Here is a 24,962-nt window from a genome sequence, read left to right on the forward strand (position 1 = left end):
GTCCCTGGATCACAGGACCCTGGCAGTGGCGGGCTGCACAGGATCCCCGGAAGAGGGGTGTGGAGAGTGACCTGTGCTCGCACACAGGCTTCTTGGTGGTGGCGGCAGCAGTGTTAGCATCTCGTGCCTGTCTCTGATGTCCGTGCTGATAGCTTTGCTCACGCCTGTCTCTGGAGCTCGTTTAGGCAGTGCTCTGAATCTGCTCTCCTCATGCACCCCGAAACGATGGTCTCTTGCCTCTTAGGCAGGTCCAAACTTTTCCCGGGACTCCCTCCTGGCTAGCTGTGGTGCACTAGACCCCTTCAGGCTGTGTTCATGCAGCCAACCCCAGTCCTCTCCCTGGCATCTGACCTCCAAAGCTCGAGCCTCAGCTCCCAGCCCCCGCCCGCCCCGGCGGGTGAGCAGACAAGCCTCTCGGGCTGGTGAGTGCTGGTCGGCACTGATCCTCTGTGCGGAAATCTCTTCGCTTTGCCCTCTGCACGCCTGTTGCTGCGCTCTCCTCAGTGGCTCTGAAGCTGTCTCCCCCCCAACTCCCCGCCTATCCCCATCTCCACCAGTGAAGGGGCTTCCTAATGTGTGGAAACTTTTCCTCCTTCACAGCTCCCTCCCTGATGTGCAGGTCCTGTCCCTATTCTTTTGTCTCTGTTTTTCCTTTTGCCCTACCCAGATACGTGGGGAGTTTTTTGCCTTTTGGGTAGTCTGAGGTCTTCTGCCAGCGTTCAGTAGGTGTTCTGTAGGAGTTGTTCCACATGTAGATGTATTTCTGATGTATTTGTGGGGAGGAAGGTGATCTCCACGTCTTACTCCTTCGCCATCTTGAAGGTCCTCAGGACCATGCATTTTCATTTTTGAACTTCTCTCTGTATCTAGTATGGTAGCAGGTGCTCAGTAGGTAAGTGAATGATAAAAAGTCTAAATAATTGCACCTTACTTTTTGTTCTTTACTCTTCCTTGACATATGTTGTTGCCTTAATTTCAAACATGAGTGAAAGTAGGCTTACAACTTCAACATTATAACTTCAAAATTTTAAATAAGTCTATTTAACCCCTCTCTATTTCTCCTCATTCTCATCAAATTCTATGTTATGATAGAAGAGCAATGAATAAATCATGCATTCTAGATATTTTAGCAGCTAAAAAAGTTAAGAATCAGTTCATTATCCTGAAATAGAAAGCTTAAGATTTGTTCATCACCTTTTCCCGCTATCAATAATTAGTGCCTTCTAAAATGCCCGGGTTCATACACGTTTCTTTAACATAATGGTCACTTGACACCTTGTGGGCAATGAATGATGTAGAATGACTACCACAAAGAAAAGCTTCATCCTCCTCTTCAGGCAGGAATGTACTGGAGAGGGTGATTATGAAGATGCAAATCCAGGACATTCCCGAATTTTTTTTGAAAAAAGCAAACCTAAACAGGTTGGGGACCAAACCCTGAGAAACAGGGGAGAAGACTCAGAGTGAGCTGGAAAACAGAGCTTGAGTCCCTTAGTGCTGTGAACTCTAAGAGTCACACAGATCTGGGTAACACCAGAAACTTGAACAGAAAGGAGCCATGTACACAGTCAACTGCCCCAATGAAAAATTTAGGAAAGCTTGCTAACAAGATACCACAGAATGCCACCACCTGTGGCACAGTGCAGTCAACAATGATATCTAAGCCTCAGTGGTAACATGGGGCTAGAGCTGAGGATGGATGGACTAACCTGTAAATCAGAGTTTCTCAATCATAGCACACAGTATAATCACAAGAGGAGATTTTTTAAAACAGTGGCTGGGGGGGGGTTGGGGAGTTAGTTACTGTTTAATGGCTATACAGCTTCAGTTTGGGATGATTAAAGATTTATTTGGGGTCAGTGAGTATATGTACCTTAAAAGATAGTCAGGTAGCATATGAATAGTGCTAAAGGGAATTCAAGGGAAGAGTGATTACCAAAGGATGATGTATATGGTAAAACTTCAGAGCGAAGGTAGCCTTTGAGCTGTGCTTTGAAGATAGTGTAGCATTTAGATGAAAGGTAAAGAAAGGAGAAGACATTTTTAAATAGCAGAATTGACTAAGAGGGGAGAGAACACTGAGCTTAAAGAACGCAAGGCTCCTTTGAGGAATAGTACAAGGAAAGGTTGGAAATGAGGTTGGTGATGAGGCTGTGAGCAGATAGAATTTCAGGCTGAAGAATTTGATCCTATTCTGAAATCAGAGGACAGCCATTAAAAAATATTGTGGGGTGGTGTTGGCAGGTATGTAAACGATGACATTTTCGAAAGGTTTATTAGCATTGATGTGGAAAATTAACTGGAAGGTGGAGGGATCCATATGGTGAAAGGAGCAATTAAAGAACTACAGCAATTGTATACTCCCCACTACAGAGGGGGCCTTGACTAGGTGGGAATGGTGACATTAAAGCATAAGAACAGATTCTAGACACATAAGACATCTGGGTAAGATGGTGTATGGTGATGGATGTATGCTGGTTAAAAGGAAAATATGACATATGCCCCACTAAAGGAAAGATCAAAGCAGGAGAATATCGTTAAAGACCTTATCCTCTTCCTACATGCAGAAGTTTTTTGTTTTTATGACCCAGTACGTTCCTTTTAAAGGCTGTTTGAAAGCAGATCTGCTTAAGGCATACTGAGCCAGGAAATGATGCTGGTAGACGCTGGTTCTCCTCTCCCACTCTGCTCTCCTCATGGCCAGCTCTTGGGCCAGTTAGGTGATCATCATTAATTTCTCTAAACCTCAGTTTCTTAGTCCATAAAATGAGGTCAATAATACCAGTTCTACCTATCTTGCAAGGGTATTATGAGAATCAAATTACTCTAGATTAAGTTACATTCAAAAATATTTATTGCTCATCTAAATTCTGTATTAGGTACAACAGGAGATATAAAGATAAATGAGACAAAGTCTTTAAGGATTCAAATAAATGAGGGCAAATATCTGGAGGATAAACTCAAGAGGGGTTTTGTGAAAGAGGGAGCATTTGAGGTAAGGCATTAATAGGTGGAGAATGGAGGATAAGGGGAGAGTAATCCAGCCATTCATCCACTCATCCACATATCTATGCAACATTTTTGGGGGCTCCTCCCCTGTGACAGATCACAGAGAGAAATAATACTCTTCCCTTGTGTAGTTCATAATCTATGAAGGCACTTAGTCCAGAGCACAGGAGGGCTGAATGGAAAATGATTAATTCAGTATTGAACAAATTAAGACAATGGGTGTAAACTGCATAAAAATCTATAGTATAAAAAGCCTAAGATGAATGCAGTAGCAAAATATAGAGTGTAAAATGTAGGGATTGCCTATATGATGAGAAGATTTATTTCTGTTTAAGAGTAGGAGGACTTCAATTATATTTGAGGATCAGAGACCAGATCTGGAAGAGAGAAAATATTTAAATGGTCAGTGAACAGTCTGAACTAAAGGATACTTATTTGCACATATATTCCATTTACTTCTTCTCTCTTAGTCATCCATCATGCATCCCAGGGTTTTGAAAGATGGAGTGCCAATGGAACTCCAGCCAAAGGTATGGACTTCTAGGTTGCATTACTCAGCTTCCTCTCAGTTGTTTCCTGTCTATAACTCTCATTGTGGTTTTGGTCTTTTATGGTGGATCTTGAGATTTCTTGACTCTCTTTCTCCACTATTCATCCTTAATGACTGATCCTCCCTTCATAAGGAAGATAGAGTTTATGAAAAAAACTATAAGGTCAAAACTTACATTCTAGAGCATGCTTATAGGAGAGTGACAGAGACAGAGGCAGAGGAAGGGAATGAGAGGAGGAGAGGAAAAGAGGAGAAGGGGGGAGAAAGATAGGGAGAGATGGGTTGGTAGAATTGATTGGGTTTTATGTACAGGAAGGCTGTGTAATGTGAAGTGGGAACTATTGTTATTTCTGTCCCTATAATGGAAAAAGCAGATATAATTTTTGCAAAAAAAGATGATGTTTTGGACAAGAACATGAAAATTAAGCATTCTAAAGTTTTAACAAGTCAGGAAAGTTGTATTATTCACCATTGTGATCAAGGAATTCAGGAAAAAATAAAAGACCTGTTCCTTCCTGATACCCAGGGCCTACTTAAGCCTCCTCTTTTCCATCCTTCCCATGACTAAGGACTTAAAGACATGATACCAGTTTTACCTCTTCATTAAACTAATCAAATATTTCCCCTCAGATCAGAGAGGAATCTTCCCCCATCCCAAACATCATCAGTATATCAGGAGGAATTAGTCATCTGCCTCTATCACAACCTTCCCTCAATCCCCCCGCTTCTCTCTTAGTATTCTTGAGCGCATCCATATGGTCTCCCATGACAGAAAACTTTGAATTCAGTTATCTTTGAATTCTAACACGCCTACATCCCTGCTAACTCAGAATCCTTAATGATTCCCTTCCAATCTACGGCCTAAGTGTGGCACCCTATAAAAATGCCTGAAGCACTGCTCTACGGCGTCAGAAATTCTCCCAACTATTCCTTCCTGCTCTCAGCTTTGAGCCTTCTTGTTCTGGTCTGCAGTATCCCAGCATCTGTCTTGTTGCTACACACGTGGATTTTGTATTGGCTGGCTCGTATCTTCAGAATGATCTGTCAGTCAGAAGGACTCCCATTCTATTTCACATTTGCTGATGGATGTGTTTACTCAGTAGGTCTGGGCTCCTGAATATGAGCTCCAATTCTCCCCTACACTGACCTTCAACTCTGGTATAATTATCCCCTGCCCACCCTGTTCTTTATAGCCTCCATCCAACCTCTTGTGTTTTCTTAGAGGCAGCAGGGTGTAGTAATAAAATGAATACTAGACTTGGAATCAGAAGACAAAGTTTTAACTCTCAGGTCTATTCTTTCCCAATCATAGAAACCCTGGAAATTCACTGAAGCTCTTTGAATTTTAGTTTTCTTACCTTTTATACATATGATGCTAATGCCTGCCAATTCGTGTATCATTGTGAGGATCAAATGAGATAATGTGTGTTAAAGAACATTACAAACTACTTCTAGCCTGGAAGGTGTATTTCTGGCTTTGAAGAGCTGGATGAACTATGGGGGAGTGACTGGTCAGGCCATTTAAAATGGCTATTCTCTTGCTCTCTGTACATCCCCTGCTTGACCAGTCCCTGCTTCACTCACATGATTATCCAATCCTCTTAATCATAGGGCTTAATCAGTAACTGCCTACATGCTTGCCCCCAGCCCAGCTGCTGGTTTCCCTGGTAACTGGTGAGCCAACCTAATATCAATTCCCCCTATAAATTGTTGCCTCCTTCTCCCCCAACTTGTGAAGACTGTTGCCACATCCTGGGTGCTGTCTGTTGTACACAGTGGGGTATCACTCCAGGACCTTTTTCTTGGATGTGTAAGATCCCCCTATCCAAAAAACCATTGATGTCTCTGTCATTGTCTCCAGGCTCTTTATTTGGTCTTGAGGCTGGACAGCCACAAGTCTTGTAGGCCTGTGGGGTATAACCCAACAGGGAGATACAGAGGAAAAGATGCTGGAGCTGGTGACCTCTCTCTTTGTGTACTGGATCCCGAACCTGTTTGTCTACTTAAGCACTTTATTTCTAGAATTATCTTCTGTCTCCTACATCATTAGTTTTTCCTTCTCTATGGGATAATTCTGGTCAACATGCAAACATGTAATAGCTCATATCTACACAACATCACAACAACAGCAGACCTAGACCTCATGTTCCCTCACCAGGTGTAATTTTTCTGCTCCTCTTTATAGTGTTTGTTTCCTCCTCTTTTTTATTTAAGCTACTCTCTGTTGAAGTACTCTGACAAGTAGATACCCAAATGGGATCAGATGGGTAAGAGATTTATTGGGAGAAATGTCTGTGAACGATAAAGGGAGAGAGCAGAAGTAGTTGGGAAGAGCCGTTAGACAATTATATAGGTCTGATGCCTACATCAGAAAGGAGAGGGGATGGAAGGAGGATTAGAGAACCTCAGACTGCAGCTCAATTCTAAGAAAGTTTTGGTGAGGCTAATGGGAAGTCCTTAAACTAAAGTTACCTATTAGAAGAATCCTGTCTCTCACAGGAATGGACCTGCACTAACACCTCTCCAGGTTCAATCACTGGCTAGGGGTTGCCAGCAGAAAGCTTGGTTTGAGCACAAATCCAGTGATTTACAGGGACTGCAGCTGGGGCTGTCAGTCAACTATGCTCCCTGCAGCCAGAGATCTAAGTGACACATTTCCAAAGCTGCCACACACTGCAATCAGGCTTTTGTACCTACTTCTCTGAAACTGCTCTTGTTGAAATCACTACTTCCATCTTGCCAAATCCATTGACAATGCTCATATTCAGTTTTCATACTGTTCAACTTCTCAGCAGCATTTGACACAGAGGATTACTTGATTCTTCCTAAAATACTTTCTTCCAGAAAGCCACAAGCTCCCAGTTTTCTTCACTTTCATTGATAGACTAGTAGTCTTTGATGATTTTTTTTCCTTGTTAAAATACCCTAGGACTCAGTTCTCAGCCTCTTTTGTAGTTCTACTCCTTTGGTGATCTCTTCCAGCCCTGTGATTTTAAATGCCATGTATACAGTGATGTGTCCTAAATTCATATCTCCAATTCTGAACTCCAGAATTGAAGATTCATATATATACCAGAAAACTATTTGAAATCCTCTTGATTGTATAACAAGAATATCAAACTTAAAATGTGCAAAACAAAAGTTTTTATCTTGCTGTGAGGATAATTATCTATAGTGGGAAAGAGTAGAACAATGGAGACCAGTTATAATATAATATATTTGTATAATAATAATCCAGGTGAGATACAGGTAAGAGATGATGCTGGCTTGAACACGTGATGTGGGGACTTTGCAGATGTGACTAGGCTACAAACCTTGAGATGGGGAACTACCCTGGATTATTAAGGTGGGCCCAGTCTAATCATGAGTCCTTAAAATTGGAGAACATTTCTCAGCTGTGGTCAGAGAGAAAGCATGTGATGATGGTAGAATGGTCAGGAAAATTGATATTACTGGTTTTGAGGATGAGGGAAGGGGTTATGGGTTAAGGAATGAAATTATCCTCTAGAAAATGAAGAATGCAAGGAACTAGATTCTTTTCTGGGCCTCCAGAAAGGAACATAGCCCTGCCAATACTTTTATTTTAGCACGTTGAGACCTATATCAGACTTCTGACCTACTGAACTGTAAGATAAAAAATCTGTGTTGTTTTAAACCACTAAGTTGTGATACTTTGTTATCGCAGCAACAGGAAATTAATTCAGCATGTGTATATTGGTCCTTGTATTAAAAGCAGGTATAGACATTAAATGAAATTAAGAATTGTGATTATTTCTGAATATGGACATGCATAATTGCCTCATTCCCCTCAGCTCACCCCCCTCAGTATGGGGCTCCTCCTCCCCTCCGGGCTTCCTTTTTTTTTTTTTTTTTAATTTTAAAAGTTTATTTGAAGGAAAGTCAAATGAAATTGGGCAGCACCAAACTGGAAGTGGTTAGGAATGCTCCACTGTCAGGAGCTCAGGAAAGGACTTTTTATAGAGAAAAAGCAGAAGGAAAGTAAAGGAAATTATTGATTGGCTTAGCTTAAAGCCTAGTTGGCTGTTTGTGATTGGCTGCCCTTAGTGTTTTGATTTTGTAGCCCTGAGGCATTTACAGGCTAAGATTTTGGTTTGCTTACAGAGGCTGCCATGGCATTAGAGCCACTTCAGTCCAATGGCCTCCATGTTTAACTAATTAAACAATTTCCCCCTTTTGGTTATCCTCTTATACATGAGAGATGGACCATAAATTTAGTATTAGCACCACTCTCAAGCACCATCAAAGTTAAGCAGCTGTTGTCTCATTGTGAAACTCATGTTATGATATCAGATATGTGGAAGAATTATTTTAGGTGTTCATCTCGTTTCTGTTTCTCCAAGTGCAGTGAGACCATCTGATGTACTGCTGATGGCTGTGAACATGCATTTAAGAACTTTGAGAGAATATAGTGCACCAGGGAGACTACAATGATAACTATTAGGAGAATAATACAAAGAGACTGAAGTATACTCCTTAGCTAGGGTCCCCATGAAGCAAACTGGTTGGAATCAAATAAATCAAAGAAAGTACCTGAAGGGGCACCAGTTGGTTTTAGCCAAGTATCTTGTTAATTTCTTGTATTTGCTACAATACCGGAGGTGTTGATCCAGGTACAACAGAGGGAATTTGCTATGGGACACACTCCTCCTTGTTCAGCCAATTAGTAATCTAAAGCAATTCTATTATCTAAAAGCCACCTTAGCAAGACAATCTAGGGACTTTTGTTGTGTATCTATGGCCTTAACAGTAGATTAAGTTGCCAGAGATAAGGAGCATTGTCTTCCTGTGCATTAATGGAGAAAAAAAGCAAGTAGTGAAAAGGCAAAAAGAATAAAGATTTCATGGGGAGAGCTGTCCACTTCTAGATGCTGTTCTGTTTTGAGGGAAAGCACTTAGGCAATTATTTGAGTTGGGGGCTGAATTAGCAGGCTTTTTTTTCCCATGAAGCATTTATACTTGAAACAACAACTGATAAATGGACAACTATGATTAGTCAGACTTACATTTTTGGTGAACGTTTTCTCAAATGAATGAAGTGAGATGGTCATTTCAAGGAAAACAACTGAAAATATTTGTTGCCAATAATAAAATTTGAGCTTTCAACCAAAAAGTAGAACTTTAGAAGAGTTGTATTTACCACCATAAACTTGAGAGCTTCAACATATTTAAAGGTTTTCCTGATGAGATTTGTGGTGATGGTAACTGATGTGATTTTTGATATTGTATAATATGTCAATATTTGGAAAATCTATATCATTCAGTGAACTAATATTCTCCAAATGATTAATGCATGATTTTTAAAAATATCCATTGGGGAAATTCCCTGGCAGTACAGTGGTTAGGACTCGGTGCTTTCACTGCTGAGGCCCAGGTTCAATACCTAGTTGGGGAACAAAGATCTTGCAGGCCATGGGGCATGGCCAAAAATAAATGGATAAAATAAAATAAAATAAAAATAAAAACAGGCATAATGGACTCTAATGTAACAGTATCAATGTTCACTTGTATGGTTTCAGATTCCATACTGTAACTAACATTTAAGAAGCTATTAATTGTCAGGAGGACCTTCAAGATGGCGGAGGAGTAAGACATGGAGATCACCTTCCTCCCCACAAATACATCAAAAATACATCTACATGTGGAACAACACCTACAGAACACCCATTGAACACTGGCAGAAGATCTCAGACTTCCCAAAAGGCAAGAAACTCCCCATGAACCTGTCTGTGTGGCTGACAGGGTCTTGGTGCTCCAGCCAGGTGGGAGTCCTGAGCCTCTGAGGTGGGAGAGCCGAGTTCAGGACATTGGTCCACCAGAGACTCCCGGTCCCTCATAATATCAATCGGCGAGAGCTTACCCAGAGATCTCCGTCTCAACGCTAAGACCCAGCTCCACTCAATGACCAGCAAGCTTCAGTGTTGAACACCCCATGCCAAACAACTAGCAAGACAGGAACACAACCCCACCCATTAACAGAGAGGCTGAAAAAAATCATAATAAGTTCACAGACACCCCCAAAACACACCACTGGACGTGGTCCTACTCACCAGAGAGACAAGATCCAGCCTCATCCACCAGAACACAGGCACCACTCCCCTCCACCAGGAAGCTTACACAACCCATTGAACTAACCTTACCCACTGGAGGCAGACACCAAAAACAACGGGAACTATGAACCTGCAGCCTGTGAAAAGGAGACCCCAAACACAGTAAGATAAGCAAAATGAGAAGACAGAGAAATACACAGCAGATGAAGGAGCAAGGTAAAAACCCATGAGACCAAAAAAGTGAAGAGGAAATAGGCAGTCTACCTAAAACAGAATTCAGAGTAATGATTGTAAAGATGATCCCAAATCTTGGAAATAGGAGCACCTCAATACATAAGGCAAGTGCTTACAGCTATAAAAGAGGAAATAGACAGTAACACAGTAACAGTGGGGGACTTTAACACTTCACTTACACCAATGGACAGATCAACCAAACAAAAAATTAAAAAGGAAACACAAGCTTTAAATGACACAATAGACCAGATAGATTTAATTGATATTTATAGAACATTCCATCCAAAAACAGCAGATTACTCTTTCTTTTCAAGTGTGCACGGAACATTCTCCGGGATAGATCATATCTTGGATCACAAATCAAGCCTCAGTAGATTTAAGAAAATTGAAATCATATCAAGCATATTTTCTGACCATAATGCTATGAGATTAAAAATCAATTACAGGGAAAAAAACATAAAAAACACAAACACATGGAGGCTACACAATATATTACTAAATAACCAAGAGATCACTGAAGAAATCAAAGAAGAAATCAAAAAATACCTAGAGACAAATTACAATGAACACATGACGATCCAAAACCTATGAGATGCAGCAAAAGCAGTTCTAAGAGGGAAGTTTATAGCAATACAAGCCTACCTCAAGAAGCAACAAACAACACAAATAAACAATCGAACCTTACACCTAAAGGAACTAGAGAAAGAAGAACAAACAAAACCCAAAGTTAGCAGAAGGAAAGAAATCATAAAGATCAGAGCAGAAATAAATGAAATAGAAACAAAGAAGACAACAGCAAAGATCAATAAAACTAAAAGCTGGTTCTTTGAGAAGATAAACAATATTGATAAACCATTAGCCAGACTCATCAAGAAAAAGAGGGAGAGGACTCAAATCAATAAAATAAGAAATGAAAAAGGAGAAGTTACAACAGACACCGCAGAAATACAAAGCATCCTAAGAGACTACTACAAGCAACTCTATGCCAATAAAATGGAAAACCTGGAAGAAATGGACAAATTCTTAGAAAGGTATCACCTTCCAAGACTGAACCATGAAGAAATAGAAAATATGAACAGACCAATCACAAGTAATGAAATTGAAACTGTGATTCAGAATCTTCCAACAAAAGTCCAGGACCAGATGGCTTCACAGGTGAATTCTATCAAACATTTAGAGAAGAGCTAACACCCATCCTTCTCAAACTCTTCCAAAAACTTGCAGAGAAAGGAACACTCCCAAACTCATTCTATGAGGCCTTCAACACTGATTTATGATAAAAACTCTCCAGAAAGTGGGCATAGAGGGAACCTACCTCAACATAACAAAGGCCATATATGACAAACCCAAAGGAAACATCATTCTCAAAGGTGAAAAACTGAAAGCATTTCCTCTAAGATCAGGAAAAAGACAAGGATGTCCACTCTCAACACTATTATTCAACATAGTTTTGAAGTCCTAGTCATGGCAATCAGAGAAGAAGAAGAAATAAAATGAATACAGATTGGAAAAGAAGAAGTAAAACTGTCAGTGTTTGCAGATGACATGATACTATACATAGAGAATCCTAAACATGCCACCAGAAAACTACTAGAGTTAATCAATGAATTGGGTAAAGTTTCAGGATACAAAATTAATGCACAGAAATCTCTTGCATTCCTATACACTAATGATGAAAAATCTGCAAGAGAAATTAAGGAAACACTCCCATTTACCATTGCAACAAAAAGAACAAAATACATAGGAACAAACCTACCTAGGGAGACAAAAGACCTGTATGCATAAAACCATAAGACACTGATGAAAGAAATTAAAGATGATATGAACAGATGGAGAGATATACCATGTTCTTGGATTGGAAGAATCAACATTGGGAAAATGACTATACTACCCAAAGCAATCTACAGATTCAATGCAATCCCTATCAAATTACCAATGGCATTTTTTACAGAACAAAAAATCTTAAAATTTGTATGGAGATAAAAACCCCAAATAGCCAAAGGAGTCTTGAGGGAAAAAAACGGAGCTGGAGGAATCAGACTCCCTGACTTCAGATTATACTACAAAGCTACAGTAATCAAGACAATATGGTATTGGCACAAAAACAGCAATATAGATCAATAGAACATGATAGAAAGCCCAGAGATAAACCCACACACCTATGCTCACCTTATCTTTGATAAAGGAGGCAAGAATATACAGTGGAGAAAAGACAGCCTGTTCAATAAGTGGTGCTGGGAAAACTGGACAGCTACATGTAAAAGAATGAAATTAGAACACTCCCTAATACTATACAAAAAATAAACTCAAAATGGATTAAAGACCTAAACGTAAGACCGGACACTATAAAACTTGTAGAGGAAAACATAGGAAGAACACTCTTTGACATCAATCACAGCAAGATCTTTTTTGATCCACCTCCTAGAGTAATGGAAAAAAACACAAAAATAAACAAATGGGACCTAATGAAACTTAAAAGCTTTTGCAAAGGAAAGGAAACTACAAACAAGATAAAAAGACAACCCTCAGAATGGGAGAAAATATTTGCAAACAAATCAATGGACAAAGGATTAATCTCCAAAATATATAAACAGCTCATGCAGCTCAATATTAAAAAAACAAACAACCCAATCCAAAAATGGGCAGAAGACCTAAGTAGACTTTTCTCCAAAGAAGACATACAGATGGCCAAAAAGCAGATGAAAAACTGTTCAACATCACTAATTATTAGAGAAATGCAAATCAAAACTACAATGAGGTATCACCTCACACCAGTACAATGGGCATCATCAGAAAATCTACACACAACAAATGCTGGAGGGATTGTGGAGAAAAGGGAACCCTCTTGCACTGTTGGTGGGAATGTAAATTGATACAGCCACTATGGAGAACAACAGTATGGAGGTTCCTTAAAAAAGTAAAAATAGAATTACCATATGACCCAGCAATCCCACTGCCTGGCCTATACCCAGGGAAAACCATAATTCAAAAAGACACATGCACCCCAATGTTCATTGCAGCACTATTTACAAAAGCCAGGACATGGAAACATCCTAAATGTCCATCGACAGACGAATAGATAAAGAAGATGTGGTACATATATACAAAGGAATATTTCTCAGCCATAAAAAGGAACAAAATTGAGTCATTTATAGAGACATGGATGGATCTAGAGCCTGTCATACAGAGTGAAGTAAGTCAGAAAGAGAAAAACAAATATTGTATATAAACGCATATATATGGAACCTAGAAGAATGGTACAGATGAACCGGTTTGCAGGGCAGAAATAGAAACACAAATGTAGAGAACAAACGTATGGACACCAATGGAGGAAAGTGGCAGGGAGGGTGGTGGTGTGGTGAATTGGGAGACTGGGATTGACATACACTAATGTGTATAAAATGGATAACTAATAAGAACCTGCTGTATAAAAAAATAAAATTCAAAAGTTAAAAAAAAAAACAGAATATGCCTGCCAATGCAGGGGACACAGGTTCCCAGGAAGATGCCACATGCCACAGAGCGACTAAGCCCATGTCCGCCCCCCCCCCAAAATAAAGACTGGAGAAAATACAAGAAATGTTTAACAAGGACCTAGAAGAAGAAAAGAGCAAACAAACAATGATGAACAACACAATAAATGAAATAAAGAATTCTCTAGAAGGAATGAATAGCAGAATAACTGAGGCAGAAGAATGGATAAGTGACCTGGAAGATGAAATAGTGGAAATGAATACTGCAGAGCAGAATAAAGGAAAAGGAATGAAAAGAATTGAGGACAGTCTCAGAGACCTCTGAAACAACATTAAACGCACCAACATTTGAATTATAGGGGTCCCAGAAGAAGAGAAAAAGAAAGGGACTGAGAAAATATTTGAAGAGATTATAGTTTACCACTATTATTCAACATAGTTTTGGAAGTTTTAGCCACAGCAGTCAGAGAGGAAAAAAAAATAAAAGGAATCCAAACAGGAAAAGAAGAAGTAAAACTGTCACTGTTTGCAGATGACATGATACTATGCATGGAGAATCATAAAGATGCTACCAGAAAACTACTTGAACTAATCAGTGAATTTGGTAAGTTTGCAGGATACAAAATTAATGTGCATAAATCTCTGGCATTGCTACGCACTAACAATGAAAAAACAGAAAGAGAAATTAAGGAAACACTCCCATTTACCATTGCAACAAAAAGAATAAAATACCTATGAATAAACCTACCTAAGGAGGCAAAAGACTTGTACTCAGAAAACTATAAAACACTGATGAAAGAAATCAAAATGACATAAACAGATGGAAAAATATACCATGTTCTTGGATGGAAAGAATCAATATTTTGAAAATGACTGTACTCCCCAAAGGAAACTACAGATTCAATGCAATCCCTAGCAAACTACCAATGGCATTCTTCATAGAATTAGAACAAAAAATTTCCCAAAGTGTATGGAAACACAAAGGACCCTGAATAGCCAAAGCAATCTTGAGAAAGAAAAATGGAGCTGGAGGAATCAGGCTCCCTGACTTCATGCTATACTTCTAGCTACAGTAATCAAGACAGTATGGTACTGGCACCAAAACAGAAATATAGATCAATGGAACAGGATAGAAAGTCCGGGGATAACTCCCCACACATATGGTCACTTTATCTTTGATAAAGGAGGCGAGAATATACAATGGAGAAAAGACAGCCTCTTCAGTAAGTGGTGCTGGGAAAACTGGACAGCTACATGTAAAAGAATGAAATTAGAACACTCCTTAACACCATACACAAAAATAAACTCAAAATGGATTAAAGACCTAAATGTAAGACCAGACACTATAAAACTCTTAGAGGAAAACACAGGCAGAACACTCTGTGACAGAAATCACAGCAAGATCCTTTTTTACCCACCTCCTAGAGAAATGGAAATAAAAACAAAAATAAACAAATGGGACCTAATGAAACTTAAAAGCTTTTGTCAGCAAAGGAAACCATAAACAAGACAAAACGACAGCCCTCAGAATGGGAGAAAATATTTACAAATGAAGCAACTGACAAAGGATTAATCTCCAAAATATACACGCAGCTCATGCAGTTCAATATGAGAAAAAGAAACAACCCAATCCAAAAATGAGCAGAAGACCTAAATAGACATTTCTTCCAAGAAGATATACAGATTGTCAAGAAACACATGAAAGGATCTCAACATGACTAATCATCATGGAAATGCAAATCAAAACTACAATGAGGGGCTTACCTGGTGGCGCAGTGGTTGAGAGTCCGCCTGCCGATGCAGGGGACACGGGTTCGTGCCCCGGTCCGGGAAGATCCCACATGCCGCAGAGCGGCTGGGCCCGTGAGCCATGGCCGCTGAGCCTGCGCGTCCGGAGCCTGTGCTCTGCAATGGGAGAGGCCGCAACAGTGAGAGGCCCGCGTACAGCAAAAAAAAAAAAAACCCCAAAAAACTACAATGAGATATCACCTCACACCAGTCAGAATGGTCATCATCAAAAAATCTACAAACAATAAATGCTGGAGAGGGTGTGAAGAAAAGGGAACCCTCTTGCACTGTTGGTGGGAATGTAAATTGATACAGCCACTATGGAGAACAGTATGGAGGTTCCTTAAAAAACTAAAAATAGAACTACTGTATGACCCAGAAATCCCACTACTGAGCACACACCCTGAGAAAACCATAATTCAGAAAGAGTTATGTACCACAGTATTCATTGCAGCAGTATTTACAATAGCCAGGACATTGAAGCAACCTAAGTGTCCATCAACAGATGAATGGATAAAGAAGATGTGGCACATATGTACAATGGAATATTACTCAGCCATAAAAAGAAATGAAATTGAGTTATTTGTAGTGAGGTGGATGGACCTAGAGTCTGTCGTACAGAGTGAAGTAAGTCAGAAAGAGAAAAACAAATACCATATGCTAACACATATATATGGAATCGAAGAAAAAAAAAGATTCTGAAGAACCTAGGGGCAGGACAGGAATAAAGATGCAGACATAGAGAATGGACTTGAGGATATGGGGAGGAGGAAGGGTAAGCTGGGACGAAGTGAGAGAGTGGCATGGACATATATACACTGCCAAATGTAAAACAGATAGCTAGTGGGAAGCAGCAGCATAGCACAGGGAGATCAGCTCAGTGCTTTGTGACCACCTATAGAGGTGGGATAGGGAGGGTGGGAGTGAGACGTAAGAGGGAGGGGATATGGAGCTATATGTATACGTATAGCTGACTCACTTTGTTATACAGCAGAAATTAACACACCATTGTAAAGCAATTATACTCCAATAAAGATGTTAAAAAAAAGAAACTATTAATTATCAAGTTTTGGCATAGTATCAAAGAATATCCACAATTATCTGAAAAGGCTATTAAAATACTTCTTTTTCCAGTTTAAGAAAAGCAGGTATGGACATTAAGTGAAGTTAGTTGTGATTATTTCTGAATAAGGATATTCTAATTTCTGAATCGAGACCACATTTATGTTTAAAATGACACTATTCATTGTAGTACCTTAGAGTGGTCAGAATGGTAATGAGACCCTCCTAAGTGTTCACCCAGGGATGAGAGGAATACCACCCACTCATAAACAAAATGCAGACATGGACATGGAGGGACAAAGGCACTAAATCAAGGTGGAAAATGATATGACTCAAAGAGCAGATGATCACATTATAGAACATGAGGACACTTAGAACATTTTAATCACAAAACTCAAGGTAGCTATAGCCAAGTGGAATAGAGGGTGCTTAATAGTGTTACACAGGGTACAACATAGATCCCATGACTTCTTTACTTTTTAAAAAAATTTTATATTTTTAAATTGAAGTAGAGTTGATTTACAATGTTGTGCCAATCTCTGCTGTACAGCAAAGTGACTCAGTTATACACATCTAGTTTTTTTTTTCAATTTTATTTTATTTTATTTATTTATTTTTTTGCAGTATGCGGGCCTCTCACCACTGTGGCCTCTCCCACTGCGGAGCACAGGCTCCGGATGCGCAGGCCCAGCGGCCATGGCCCACGGGCCCAGCCGCTCCGCGGCACGTGGGATCCTCCCAGACCAGGGCACGAACCCGCGTCCCCTGCATAGGCAGGCGGACTCCCAACCACTGCACCACCAGGGAAGCCCTTATTTTATTTTATTTTTTTGGCTGTGTTTGGTCTTTGTTGCTGCGTGCAGGCTTTCTCTAGTTGTGGCGAGCAGGGGCTACTCTTTGTTGCGGTACGCGGGCTTCTCATTCTGTTGGCTTCTGTTGTTGTGGAGCACGGGCTCTAGGCGTGTGGGCTCAGTAGTTGTGGCTCGCGGGCTCTAGAGCACAGGCTCAGTAGTTGTGGTGCGTGGGCTTAGTTGCTCCGCGGCATGTGGGATCTTCCAGGACCAGGGCTCGAACCTGTGTCCCCTGCATTGGCAGGCAGATTCTTAACCACTGCGCCACCAGGGAAGCCCCGATTCTTTTTTATTGTTTAATATTCTTTTCCATTATGGTTTAATCACAGGATATTGCATATCATTCCCTGTGCTATACAATAGGACCTTGTTTTTATCCATCCTATATATAATAGTTTACATCTGCTAATCCCACACTCCCAGTCCTTTCCTCCCCCCAACCCCCTCCCCATTGGCAACAAGTGATTCCATGACTTCTTTACAGTGTTTAATACTTTATTAAATTAAATTTGACCTGGAAGTTACTCTTTTAACCAGAAGCTAAGATGAGAGGGAAAATGCCAAACAGAGAAGCAGATATGGATTGTACTGAGTGGAAACTTGCCATATAGAGGCAAAGAAACCATTCCACTTACAAAGTTCCAAGTGGCATTTTAGAGAAAGGAGAGTCTTGAGAGGGTGTTACTCTGAAAATCCCCAGTGGAGCCAGGAATTTTTCTGGTGGCAGCCATGGAAAGAGGGATATTAAAAACCATTGTTTTTAAGCATAGGCCAGAGTTCACTGAGCAATATCTGCTTGTTTGAATGGAGAGAGAATGAATAATATATGCAAATTCCATGTTTTAAGTCCCCTTGTTTAGAAGTCTGGACTGCTTGATTTTGTCTCCCTAATCTACTTAGGCAGAGACCTTTTCTTTTGTTTTAATATCAAATAGGCTTTAGCATGGGCAGGTCTAATGAGACTTTGCCATTGGTGGAGGCTTAACAGGGCATCAGGAGATTTTAAGTAAATTTCATTAGAAGGCTACAATCTCTACCTCATGAAAGATTACATTTTTTAAAATGTAAGGGGTCAGGATATCCCTCCAGTTTGCTAGAGCAATAGCCTAGAAATATCCCAAAACTCGGTTAGTAAAAGGAGAGAGTGGCCCAGGACACTTCCCTTAGCCACTCCTGGCTAAGAGTATTCACAAATTCCCCAGAAAAGATAATAGTTGTAAACAACAGAAACACACATTGCTTATACCCTCTCTTTTTCTTTCTAGTGAGTGAATTCACGTTCTAAAATTCCAAAAGTACAAGAGTAGACAATAATAAGTTCTATTTAACTCTTATCCAGTAACTTAATTCCCCTCCTCAGAGGTAACTAATATTACCAATATCTTATATATGCTTCAATGCATATATGTGCAAATGTACACACAGTTTTTATGCAAATGATAATTTTCCATGTACTCTGAAGCTTATTTTTTTCACTAAACTATATCTTGGAATTAATTCTGTATCAATAATAATTTTGCCCATCTTTCTTCAGCAGCATAGTATTCCATTGAATGGATGCCTCATAATTTATTTAATCAACTCTACATTGATGTAATGAGTTGTAAGTTTTTTGTACATATGTAAGTAATCTATAGGATAAATTCCTAGAGGTAGAATTATTGATTCTAAGAGTATATGTGTTTGTAATTTTTATAAATATTGCTAAATTACCCTACATAGAGGTTGTACTAATTTATGTTCCTATCAGCAGTATATGAAAATGCCTCTTTAACACACTCTCATTAATACAGTGTTACCAAGCTTTGTGATCTTTTCCAATTTGTGGGGTTAACCATGATGTTTCAGTTTAATTTTATTTTGCCTTTCTCATTATGAGATTAAACATCTTTTCTTATAAGTTTTAGAGCCATTTATATTTCCTTTTATGTAAACTGTTCAAATTCTTTGCCTATTTATCTGTTGATTTATCTATAGGGGTTTTTTTTTCTTCTCTTTTTATTTAATTCTCTTTACTTTAGGGCAAAATGAATCTGGAGTTGCTGTCCATAATGAGAGAATATATTTAGTTGAGGAACATGCAGTTTGGACAAATGAGCCTCCAGCCTGTGTCCAGGTGAGTGGTTGAAGTTCCTTTTGAAATTTGTTCAAGTGGTTCAATGAGGTTACTTTTTGCAATGGTGCTACCGGATGAAGAGATATTTACATGTAGGAAGAGGCTTGGGCCCCCTTTGTTTATGCACCTAGTTCAGCCACTAAACTTCATCCTGTATCCTAAAAATGATGCCTCATAAATGATTGAGCCCTATTGAAAATAAAGATGGGGATGAGCTTTGAAAATAAATGTAATACATACTCAAAATAGAAAAATGGGATACCTTCACCTTTCTCATAAACCAAAAATACCTAAAACTCTTTGGGAATAGTACTTTCACCACCCCCCCACAAACTTTGCAAACATCTCCTTTCCACTCCATTTCCTTATTTTCTATATCATAATTCATTCATTTCCATAGTGCTACTTACTAAGGGGTCCTGCTTCCTGGTAGAAGTGTGAAGGAGTGGTTTATGATTGGTCTGATGGAGCAACGTCTGCCCCAAAGGACAGCTCTTTAACACATCAGCATGCAAGCAGCCCAGGCTGGGCAAATTGCCAACTGAGCCTTTCAGAACAGCAATAGCTTTTGTTAATATATACCTCATGATTTGTTTCAATGCTTTTACAATTATTTTCATAGTTATTCTTCTACTTTACATGTTCTCTAGTAACATATGGACATGTGTTAGCCCTGACATTTCTCCTGATTGCCAGAAAAATATATCTTTCTAATTACTCATATTATCTAATCTCTTCTTTGTGGGAAGATTTTAAACAATTGCTTTAATATATTTAATATTTACAGGACTATTCAAACTTTAATTTCTTCTTCAGTCACATCTCACATGGTACACATATATTTTTCAAGAAACTTTCCATGTGGTCTAAGTCTTTACAATTGTTAGCATATAGTTCTTGTGTTTATAGTTGTTTAAAAAGTAAGATTCTTTATAGATTAAAAAACAGCAATTTGTGATATGAATTGCAAATATTTTCCCAACATTTCCACAGCATTAATGAATATTAAATATTATTTGTTGTCTTTATATTTGAATAACAACTTGGATGATATAAATTTCTTGGGTCATGATTTCTTTCCTTGATAATTTTAGAGGCATTTCTCCAGTCTTCTGGAATTGGATATTGTTGTGGAGAAGTCTGATGTCAGCCTGTTTTGTTTTTACCCTTTGTAGATGACTCATTATTTCTGCCTGGTTGTCCAAAGGGTTATTTCTTTATCTTCACAGTTCATCAATTGTATCAGGATATACCTGTGTTGACGATAAGGTGTCAGTTTTTTTTTCTGAGACCTGACATACCCCTTCAAAGTGAACGTTTCTTCAGTAATATTTCAAATATTTGTTCTGATCCATTATATAGGGATATTAGGTAAGTGTATGTTGTATCTCACTTGCCTGTCTTCTCTAGATATCATTGTATCTCTAATCATTTTAAATTATATTTATTTTCATTCATTTTGCTTGCTCTCCCTATCTAACCTCTATGTTCCTTTTTGCATTCTCATCAGTATCTGGTCTCTCCTGGTCTACTTCCCATTTTTACTCCATTTCTGATATTTTTAAAGCCACCATTCCCCCTAGAGATCTTCCAACTCGTGTTTCATTCATTTTGTTGTCTCTGTCCTCCTGAATCTTGTATCTCTGCCTTTTGCTCTTTATTAAAAAAATAATAATAATGTGGTAAAATATACATAATATTTACCATTTTAACTACTTTTAAGTGAATGGTTCTGTGGCATTATGTACATTCATATTGTTGTGCACCATCTACACCATCCATCTCCAGAACTTTTTTGTCTTCCACAACTGAAACTCTGTACTCGTTAAATACTAACTCCTCATTCCTAACCCCCTCCCCCAGCCCCTGACAACCACCATTCTACTTTCCATCTCTATGAATTTGACTACTCTAGGTACCTCACATAAGTGGAATTATGCAATATTTGTCTTTCTGTGACTGCCTTATTTTGTTTAGCATACTATCTTCAAGGTTCATCCATGTTGTAGCATATGTCAGAATCTCTTCCTTTCTTTTTTTAAGACTTTTTCTTTTTCAGAGCAGTTTTCAGTTCATAGCAAAGTTAAAAAGGAGGTACAGAGATTTCCCATACACTCCCTGCCTCCACACATGCATAGCCTCCCCCATTATCAACATCCCCCACCAGTGGTGCATTTGTTACAATTGATGAACCTACACTGACACATCGTAGTCACTCGTTTACATCTGGGTTCATTCTTGGTGTTGTACATTCTATGGGTTTGGACAACTGTAAAATAACATGTATCCATCATTATGGTATCATACAGAGTATTTTCACTGCCCTAAAAACTTCTGTGCTCTGCTTATTCATCCTCTCCCTGCCCCAACCCCTGACAATCACAGATTTTTTACTGTCTCCATTTTCCAGAATGTCATATACTTGGAATTATACAATATGTAGTCTTTCAGTTGGCTTCTTTCACTTAATAATATGCATTTCACTTAATAATATGCATTTCACTTAATAATATGCATTTCACTTAATAATATGCATTTAAGTTTCCTCCATGTCCTTATTTATTTATTTATTGGCTGCGTTGGTTGCTGCACGTGGGCTTTCTCTAGTTGCGGTGAGCGGGGTCTACTCTTCATTGCGGTGCACGAAGTATACGTTGCGTTGCTTCTCATTGCAATGGCTTCTCTTGTTGTGGAGCACGGGCTCTAGGTGTGTGGGCTTCAGTAGTTGTGGCACACGGGCTCAGTAGTTGTGGCTTGCAGGCTCTAGAGTGAAGGCTCAGTAGTTGTGGCACACCGGCTTAGTTGTTCTGTGGCATGCAGGATCTTCCCGGACCAGGGCTCAAACCCCTGTCCCCTGCATTGGCAGGCAGATTCTTAACCACTGTGTCACCAGGGAAGTCTGTGTCCTTTTATGGCTTAATAGCTCATTTCTTTTTAGCGCTGAATAATATTCCATTGTCTGGATGTACTACAGTTTATTTCAACATTCACCTACTGAGATACATCTTGGTTGCTTCCAAGTTCTAGCAATTATTAATAAAGCTGTTATAAACATCCTTGTGCAGGATTTTGTATGGACATAAGTTTTCACCACATTTGGGTAAATGCCAAGGAACGTAATTGCTGGATTGTATGGTAAGAGTATATTTAGCTTTATAAGAAACTGCCAAACTGTCTTCCAAAGTAGTTGTACCATTTTGTTTTCCCATCAGCAATAAATGTTGCTCCACATCCTTGCTAACACTTGGTATTGTCAGTGTTCTGGATTTTGACCATTCTAATAGGTTTGTAGTGGTATCTCATTGTTGTTTTAATTTCCATTCCCTGATGACATATGATGTGGAGAATCTTTTCATATGCTTATTTGTCATCTGTATATCTTCTTTGGTGATGTGTCTGTTAAGGTCTTTGGCACATTTTAAAATCAGGCTATCTTCTTATTGTTGAGTTTTAAGAGCCTTTTGTATATTTTGTATAACAGTCCTTTATCATATATGTCTTTTGCCAATATTTTTCTCTCAGTCTGTGGCTTGTCTTCTCACTCTTGATGTTGTCTTTCACAGAGCAGTTTTAAATTTTAATGAAATTCAGCTTACCAATTATTTCTTTCATAGATTGTGCCTTTGGTGTTATATCTAAAAAGCTATCATCCTGCCCAAAGTCAACTAGGTTTGCTCCTGTATTATCTTCTACTTTTACATACATTTCATAGTTTTGCATTTTACATCTAAGTATATGATTCATTTTGAATTAATGTAATGTAATTTCTTTGTCTAGATTCATGGTTTTGCATGTGGATGTCCAGTTATCCCAACATTGTTTGTTGAAAAGACTATTTTTCTCCATTGTATTGTCTTTGTTCCTTATGTCAAAGATCAGTTGACTATATTTTGTTGTGTTTTTGTTTTATGGCCACACAGCTTGTGGAATCTCGGTTCCCTGACCAGGGATTGAACCTGGGCCAGAGCAGTGAAAGCCCAGAATCCTAACCACTAGGCCACCAGGAAACTCCCCCAGTTGACTACATTTATGTGTGTTTACTTCTAGGCTCTCTTTCTGTTCCATTCATCTATTTGTTGATTCTTTCGCCATTACCACACTGTCTTGATTACTGTAGCCTTATAGTAATACTTGAAATCTGGTAGTTTCAGCGTTCCAACTTTGTTCTTCTCCTTCAATATTGTGTTGACTATTCTGAGTCCTTAGTCTCTCCGTATAAACACTAGAATCAGTTTTTCTATATCCAAAAAATAACTTTCTGGGATTTTGATTGGGATTTCATTGGATCATAGATGAAGTTGGGAAGAACTGATATCTTGACAGTATTGAGTCTTCCTCAGTATTGAACATGGACTATTTCTCTATTTATTTAGTTTTTCATAGTTTGCCTCAGATAGATCTTGTACCTATTTTATTAGATTTGTACTTAACTATTTTGTTTTTTTGGAGTGCTAATGTAAATGGTATTGTGTTTTTAATTTCAAATTCCACTTATTCATTGCTAGTATATAGGAAAGCAACTGACTTTTGTATATTAATCTTGTATCCTACAACCTTGTTGTAATTGTTCCTTAGTTCCAGAAGTTTTTTATTGATTCTTTTGAATTTTCTACATAGACAATCACGTCACCTGCAAACAAAGATAATTTTATTTCTTCCTTTCCAATCTGTATACTTTTTTTTTCTCGTCTTACTGCCTTAACTAGGACTTCTAGTATGGTGTTGAAAATAGGTGGTAAGAAGGGACATCCTTGTTCCTGATCTTAGCAGGAAAACTTCTAGTTTCTTACCATTAAGTATGTTAGCTGTAGGTTTTTTGGTAGTTATTCTTTATCATATTGAGGCAGTTCCCTTCCACTCTATTCTTCTCTTCCTGAGTTTTTCTTTGATTTTGTCAAATGCTTTTTCTGTATCTATTGATATGATCCTGTGCTTTTTCTTTTTTAGCCTGTTCATATGATGTTATATTAATTAACTTTCAAAAGCTGTACCTGCCTTGCATACCTGGGATAAATCCCACTTGGTCATGGTGTATAATACTTTTTATAGGTATTTGGATTTATTTGCTAATAGTTTGTTGAAGATTTTTGCTCTGTATTCATAAGAGATATTGGTTTATAGTTTTCTTTTCTTGTAACGTCTGGGACTGGTTTTGATTAGGGTAATGCTGGCCTCATAGAATGAGGAAGTATTCCCTCTGCTTCTATCTTCTGAAAGAGATTGTAGAGAATTGGCATAATATCTTGCTTAAATGTTTGATATATTTCACGAGTTACCCTGTCTGGGCCTGGTGCTTTCTGATTTGGAAGGTTATTAATTATTCATTCAATTTCTTTAATAAATATAGGCCAATTCAGATCATCTATTTCTTCTTATATGAATGTTTGCAGATTGTGTCTTTCAAGAAATTGGTCCATTGCATTTGGGTTATCAAATTTGTAGGCATAGAGTTATTCAAATTCTTTCTTTATTATCCCTTAATGTCCATGGGATCTGTAGTGATGTCCCCTCTTTTATTTCTGAAATTAGTAATTTGTGTCCTCTCCCTTTTTCTTAGCCTGGCTAGGGGATTATCAATTTTATTGATATTTTCAAAGAACCAGCTTTTGGCATAATTGATTTTCTTTCCCTTCCTTTTTAAGGCTCTTAAACATATTGTATGTATATTTGGGTTCTTGTTTTATAGATAAATTGCTCCATTAACTGTTTAAATCTGTGGCAAACACTTGGTCAAATTTTTCATCTGTTTCATGAATACACTGCTTTGATCAGTGTTCATCTGCATTTCTTCTTATTCTTTTTCTCCTCTTT

At 38.6% G+C, this 24,962-nt stretch overlaps 1 long non-coding RNA gene across 1 annotated transcript in view; it reads left to right on the plus strand.

Moving 5' to 3' along the window:
- The window catches only part of LOC125963518 (uncharacterized), a 127,691-nt gene extending 108,456 nt beyond the window's left edge, over window positions 1-19,235 (plus strand). Inside the window, exon 3 of the long non-coding RNA XR_007475566.1 lies at window positions 19,057-19,235. This is a non-coding gene — a long non-coding RNA (uncharacterized LOC125963518). The remainder of the gene's footprint in view (window positions 1-19,056) is intronic.
- The last annotated feature ends 5,727 nt before the right edge of the window (window positions 19,236-24,962 follow it).

The sequence above is a fragment of the Orcinus orca genome, chromosome 2, assembly GCF_937001465.1.
Source record: "Orcinus orca chromosome 2, mOrcOrc1.1, whole genome shotgun sequence".
Lineage (NCBI taxonomy): Eukaryota > Metazoa > Chordata > Mammalia > Artiodactyla > Delphinidae > Orcinus > Orcinus orca.